Genomic DNA, 7500 nt, shown 5'->3' on the forward strand with positions numbered 1-7500 from the left:
TGCTTGGTGCCTGGTTTCGGGGCGAAGTGATAGCTTTTGTCTGTTAAATAAATTGCTGACTCAAAAGCATAAAGGCTTGAAATTTCTGGATCCGGTCTGAGATTTGTTGTCATTTACATCAGACCGGTACGAGGATTTCTCGTCTCGGTCCAGCAACCGAGACGAAGTTAGACCGGTCTGAGTTCATTGTCAGGTTTCATGTAAACGCAAAGGAAGAACCGGTCTCATGTAAGTACCCCCTAAGCTGACTACTTCACACTAGAACGTGCAGTTAAAAAATAAGATCCACTCTCCCCTTATCTGGTTTTGATCACTTGTGCGATTTAAAACCACATCAGGACGCAACAAGGGAAATGGGTCACTATCGAAATTAAACTACATAGTTGCCATCCATCGACTTCTCGATGTTTTGTTGCGAAGAATGATGATGTTGACACACTCTCAAATTTATTTCAAATTTAAGCTATAAACTGAAATTCTACTTAAATTACGCATTTCACTCTAGGTTTTGTAATAAGCTGTGTATACGTAGCTGCTTCTTTGGTTGTTTTTCTCTCCATTTCCCGTTTTCTTCCCGTAGTTTTTGTCAACCAGGTAGTTAAGCTAAATTCTCTGTGTATCTGACCCGCCTCGATTAAGTGTCCTTGTTAATATGAGGATCGGGACTCTTTGTAACTTATTATTAATTGAAATAAATGTTGTTGTACAGTTGTTGCTTTTGCATCAACCTTGTGGTGAAAAAGAAGTTGTTAGGGAACTTGAAAATGATCAACGTGTCAGCCTCGAAGCCAATGTTTCTCGATCCCCTTTTATTTTCTTCAATCTTTCTGGGTTTAGTATTTTATTAGTAACCACACGTCTTCTTAGGGGGCTATTTACCTAAGACATCTACCATGGCACTATAATGATTTGCGATTCCAAAACAATATCGTGCACTATTAGGGCTACGTGTTACGCAAAGACACCTTGAATCTCCTGGAAGTCAAAACGCACCTCAGTTGACAATATGGAATAAAGCGCTGTCTTACTGCATTACCACACGTACGCAGTGCGTGACTCTTTTTGTTGTTGTTGCTCTTGCAGCTCAGTTTACTCCTTGATGCTGAAGGGGATTTGTCACGCAATTTCGTGTCAAACGAAATGACGGAAGATCGCAGTGACCACTGAAAACTGTAGAACAACATTAGAGAGAGACAACAAAGCTTATGAGATGTGTGGTTGGAAAAAAAAGGGACACGAAAAGCTAAACCATAGGATACAGGGCCGCTTTTGAAGAGGGTTGACTGCAGTGGCCCCGCGGCATCACAATGAAGTCACTGTGGAGCCGCGAAGCCATTGAAACATATACCTTCCGCGTTCTTGTAAACGCTAACACGACTGTGGAGCTGCGGAACCACTTTAGTAATACTGCTTCCAGAGTGGCCCCGTATTCTGTAGTTGCTCCCGAGATTTAAATGGAATGCATTTGGGTGATATGTTAAAAAAAAAAAGGGCCCTAAGTTATAAAGTTTACGACAGGTGTCCTGGATAAAGGAGAGTATTTGTTATATCTTAAACCGACAAATTCCATTTAAATGTGTCTAAAATTAAGTCTATCGTGCATGGAAGCAAAGCTCTAACCTTGCAAGTCCAAGCACAAAAGAAACGTGATAAAAATACTAGGTGGGTGAGTACGCAGTTAACTACTTAAGAATAGAACGATTCACCGCATCAAAAGCCTTTTTCAAGTCGATAGAGCAAACCAAAACGTTTGTCAACTCTACGCTATCCGGGAAACTTTACTGTACATACGCTTTCCTGCCCTTAACGACAAATACGTTCTAATTTTGCAACACGTTCGAGTGGTGTACCATGGATTATCGCAAGAGTCACTTGCCTTTTCTCGGTATACCCAAGAGCCTTTGAGCGAAGGTGTCTACTCGCAAGAAAATCAAGTGGCCGGTGGAATTTTCCATGGAATACCACCATAAAGGGTTACATAACTTTTATTCTAATTCCTGCAAATTAATACAACTGCTTTCCCGCTAGGCGAGAGACTGCATCATAACTTAAAAGAAAAGTGACGCTGGTATTGCGGCTAAGGTAAGAAATGTTGTCTGGCGGCTACCCTGGATGTACCCTTGATGGGCAACAACAGCACTTAATGATCCAACCGATCAAGACTAAAGTGAAAAATCCACCGATCGGTATCCCCAATTTCACCTCCAAGGTAGCCTTCGACGAATGTGTATTCCCTGAAAAAAGACAAAAAAAAAAAAACAATCTCAGAGTCATGTGAGTCAAGGTGTGGCCTGAAGGTGGAAAATTCAGATTTACGTATAACAATGACAATAATGATAATCATCATTCTCTTTATTATTTTTCATTGTTATAGACTTCGATAGCCTCTTCCTTAATTAAGAGCCGAAACCAAACAAATCCCAAAGATGTGCGCTGTAGTAGTAGCAGCAGCAGTCCTCTAATTCCGTTAGAGTAAGAAGCGACGGAGGTCACTTCCTGAATCTTGTAGGCTAGGCTCAAGTTGTTCGAAAGGTGCCTTCCATTGAAGAAATCACAACCAACGGGCTAGTTGGAAAGTTTGTCTAAAACGAACATAGATAAGTCATGTGGCTCCCAAAAAGTTCTTGTGCCTCAATGGTTAGAGCATTTAGAGGTCCTGCCTAGAACTCCGACTTCTCAGTTGTCCTTCTGGAATGTCAAGCAGAGAGCCCTATCATTCCATCCTTCGAACACTTAACTGGACTGCACTTCTTTTTCTCGTATAGATGGAAAAACGTACTCGAATAACTGTTCTTTCCCTTTTGATGTTGCAAAAAATAACCACATGCGACAATTTGTGAGTTTTTGTTTGGTCGAATAAAACGCGACCTTTGCTCTGAGTTTTCGGAGCTCTTATACACATGTTTGCGATGATCGCCAGTATGTGTCCCTGTTTTAAAAGACCAAGTGTAGTTCTCCGGAAAACGCGCTGGATTTTAATAACTATTTTCTTTTTCTTTTACAAGAGAAATAGAAGTTATCGAGGGAAATTTTTCTAAATAATATTTACTCGTGTGGACCAGCGGGCATTAAGCAAAGAAATCATTTAGTACTGAGAAGCGAACATTCAACAATAAAACAACATCACTAAATCTATTGCCCGTTGATAATTTTAAGAGAAAGAGAATAAATGTTAAAATATTGAAGGGCCGCAGCCAGGATGAAACATAGTTGAAATTTAAAAACGATCTCTGGCTAAAATGATAGAAAACTACGAGCGTTCTACTGCCCGAACACAGGTAACCCAGGCTCACTCCGTTCGACCCAAAATAAGCACGACTTTTTTCGCGAAAATAGAATCCAGTCGCTAAATAAACACGCCAGGCTCGTGGAACATGAATTTCTCTAAACCATGAATCCACTGAAGCATCGGAGTCCCAACGCTGGCTTCCGTCTCCTACCTTGTCACTATACTATGAAGGCAGGTGAAACGGAGACCATTTTTCCCGAAACGTCGTGTACGTATTAAAGACAACAATAGCTCACCACATGGTAAGTTTCATCGATTTTTATCTCCAATTTTCTAGCAAATTTCCAGACCTAACTTTGCCTCATATTTTCTCTATATTTACCTGTGTGGCACAGACTGTGAGCCTGGGTAACGTGTGTTGACACGTGTCCTCAAAAAACAGGATGTCACAGTTGTAAACAAACCATTTACCACTCTACAACAACAGGTCCCAGCTCCGAAATCCCGACCTTCGATGGAATCGCAGACCAACGTCGTGTACAAAATTCCATGTACAGGACGTATACAAAACATGGACCCCAGGTCCATGGACCACCACTGCGGATCCGGTCCATGGACCCCTTCATGGACCCGGTCCATGGACCACCCCTGTGGACCACCCCTTATTTTGTGAAGTTACAAGCAGAGAAATCTTCGGACGAAAGAGAGAAGCGATACTGGCACTTATCTGGACAATTTAAGCTGGAGCCCATGACTACGATCTATGTCACGGCATTTAACATCTGTATAGACTATGATCTATACAGACTACCTTTTCCGCGAAAAAAAAAAAAAAAACACCCGGTTATGACATCAAGTTGCTGCTCTAATTCTTAACAGGAATGTAGGGTTGTTGTTCGCTTATAGCTATAGGCTACTGATTTAAGCAATTGTCTCTTATACATGTAGACACCTATTTCGTACCATCCATTTGAAATTGGTGGCTCCAAAGGGATTCGTCTATAGCCCGCACTTCAAATTTACATTCATTTAATTTATCGAGTCCTTCACCGGAACAAACGAGCCCAACAAATTGACCAGTGCGTTCAACCGTCAACACATCGCATGGGTCACGGGTTCCACCTGAATTTTTAAGGACCACTTCTCTCTCTCTCTCTCTCTTAAAGATTTTTCTCACAAACTAAGGGGCGGTCCACAGGGGTGGTGTTTGTATACGTCCCCATGTACAAATTGTTCGTGGTGTTATATTGGGGAAACCGGCAGAACTTTTAATACCCGAAAAAAAGAACATTTGAGAAACACCAAAACTGCGGCCAAAGGTTCTAGAATTGCTAATCACGCCTGGTCCAACAACCACGCCATTGATTTTGAAAACGCGTCTATTATTGACGAAGGCACTTTTAGAACCAGAAAAACATTAGAAGCGTCGCATACCAAAGTGACACCTAACGCAGATAACAATTCTTGCCCGTTACCAGGGGCACCCAACGACCAATTTGTTGTAAAATGTATTATTATACCCCAGTTAATGAAAATAAATGTTATTAAGGCATTTTCAGGTGTTTTTCAGTGTTGCTGGGAAAACATTATCTGTTCCTTTTTCCCAGCAAGACACACAAGAAATTTCCCAGCCAGCTAGATAAAATTGGTTGGTTTCCCAGCCAGCTGATCAAACTTATTTCCCAGCCAGGAATTCCGCGCGCTTTCAAATCCCTCGATCCGAAACGACCGAACAAAAGCGACAAAACGGGGACAAAACAGGTTTTTTTCCGCAAGCGCAATCACTCTGACCAGCCGTCGTATGTTTGTGACTACTCTCTGAGAGAGGGAAGGGGTTCTTTTTTTTTTTTTTTTAGTCGTCATCAGTCTTAAGAGTTTCTACAGCCAGCTCGGGTTGAAATGCTAGAGAAAGTCACTAATGCCTAGGCAAAACCTCTATCAATAACAAAATTTCCCAGCCAGCTCATCGAAACACATGTATTTTTGCCAGCCAGCAAGATTCCTCTGGGGAACAGATAATGTGAGGAACAGATTCGTTGGGTGCCCCTGCGTTACCTGGGCAATCCAACATTCTTTTTAACAAACATTCATAACTATTTACATTTTTATTATTTCGCAATTCACACTATTTATTCAAATTTTCTCATCGTTTTCTTATCATTCATTTTACCCGTCGAAGACTGCAGTTCGGGCAGTCGAAAGCTCGTAGTTTTCTATCATTTTAGCCAGACATCGTTTTGAAATTTCAACTAAGAATAAATGTAATTCCGAGTAAATGCATTGTGTCTATAATACAGGCAACAAATGCAAAGAATCGTTGATGTACTTATAATATTTCGATGTAATTCTATATCATCTTCAGACTGAGGTGACATGCAGGTAGCAGAAATTTTAACACAGCTTGTTAAGAAACTTAAGCGTAAGCTTCGGAGATGTCTCGTCGACCCGAATGTGGACATCGAATAAAACAGAAGACCACAAAATTATATTTCTTCAAAAGCACTAAAGACAAAACGCCCCATTAAGTCAATCAAGGGTTGTATATGAATTCACTTTGCAATTCTTTGTACAGTACTCTGTTTGGGGTAGTGTCGAAAACGAAGACCTCGAAAGCGAAGACCTCGAAAACGAAGACCCACTCGAAAAAACGTACAATTAAAGTTAATTCGAATGTTATTTTTTTTTAGCAAGACAAAAATCCCCCACACTTCTTGTTGTTGTCATCTTTTCTTTCACACGACATATTCTAAATTCGGTCAGTATAAAAGGAGCATTGTGGACTGCGCGGAGTCGGACTGCGGGCTGGGTATAAAACGTGGCCCAGGTACAAAATGTAGACTGGGTATGAAACATGGACTGGGATTGTACTGGCCCAGATACAGTTTTTGAAAAAGCCCTTGTGTACTCTTATTCCGTGTCAAAATATTGTCACGTACACAGAAATGCTCAGTTACAACTTCGACTGGGCTAGAGAAAGTAAGAGTAGAGATTTATCACAAAATTGTACTTTAATCCACGAATTTAAAAAGGAAAAGGAAACGAAATCAGTATCTCCCACTGAAGTCCTTCAAATTTCTCGATTTCTGAACATAAAGCTGGTGACCCGCGAAGGATTTCATAAATTACTTTCGTGTCTTATCTCTGATAAATACACCATACAAACGTTTTGCAATTTCAACTAAAACCTTCAGTGAGCTATTGATCATCCTTTTGAGAAGCCAACAAATATCCAGTTTAACGCTATGGTTGATAATTATGGCGCGGAACATTTTTTCCACCACTTTCGTGTCGGACCACAGGCTGCCCAGAGTCGGAAGGTAAACAACTATAAGGATCTGTATGGGAATCTCGATAACAAACTGAAAAAGATATTTACCCGCAAAAGTTCTCAATAAAAAAGCCGTACTTTATTGTCGTGATGAATTTCTCGCTTTTTGTGTGGTTATTTGCCTGATTGAATGCGATTTAAGCGACTTCTCAAATTCCCGGGTTGTCAATCGTACCTAAATAAAAGAAAGGCTGGAAAGTAATTTCTAGCTTACCTCACATCTCGCCGATAAAATCACACTTCTCCGGCATCAGTCGCGCTCAAACTCCGCCGATGGCCACACGGATAAATTTACTTCTGCTTGACCAAGTTTCAAGGTCCAGCGAGGATCCATTGCTGAGAAACAGCGAAAAATATTCAAATTTTCAAAATCCTTCGAGGCTCGCTTGCAACGATTTTTGACACGGCTGGGCAACCGTTCACTTATTTGCTCTCACCGTATCAAGGCTCATCCCAGTCGGAAAGTGGGTGGGATTTGTTCGTTTTATTTATTTTGTTTTTTTCCATGTCGGTAAAAGTCTTGCCTGTCACTCCCCTGGTAAGTGGTGTCTTTGTGCATAGAGCCTTCTGCGCGTATTTTCTTAGGATCGAGAGAGTAGTGGAAATGCGTAGATTTCTCTGGTGGACACAGTAGAATCATTAACTTAACCTGCAATGGCTTCGAAAGTCATGGCGTTTTAGTGGATCCTTAAACAAAATATACCCTTATGGAGCTCAATAATGGAAAGTCAGTTGGATAAACTAGGCAGGCGGTGAAAGCAAACACCTGGAATCTTAAAAGCGACGAGTAATGGACTTCGACAACAATCTATTGCCCGTCGAGCCGAAATCAAAGTGAGCTGTGTTTCTAATATTTTATCACGAGTGTAGTTTTATGCAGAACACTGAAACCAAATGGAAAATTCTCTGGTATAAAAGCGACGAGTAATGGACTTCGACAACA

At 41.0% G+C, this 7500-nt stretch overlaps 1 long non-coding RNA gene across 1 annotated transcript in view; it reads right to left on the bottom strand.

Moving 5' to 3' along the window:
- Positions 1 to 434: 434 nt before the first annotated feature.
- LOC137968012 (uncharacterized) overlaps positions 435 to 7500 on the bottom strand; it is a 15233-nt gene continuing 8167 nt past the window's right edge. Inside the window, exon 2 of the long non-coding RNA XR_011116610.1 lies at positions 435 to 2234. This is a non-coding gene — a long non-coding RNA (uncharacterized lncRNA). The remainder of the gene's footprint in view (positions 2235 to 7500) is intronic.

This window comes from Montipora foliosa, chromosome 8 (assembly GCF_036669935.1).
Source record: "Montipora foliosa isolate CH-2021 chromosome 8, ASM3666993v2, whole genome shotgun sequence".
Lineage (NCBI taxonomy): Eukaryota > Metazoa > Cnidaria > Anthozoa > Scleractinia > Acroporidae > Montipora > Montipora foliosa.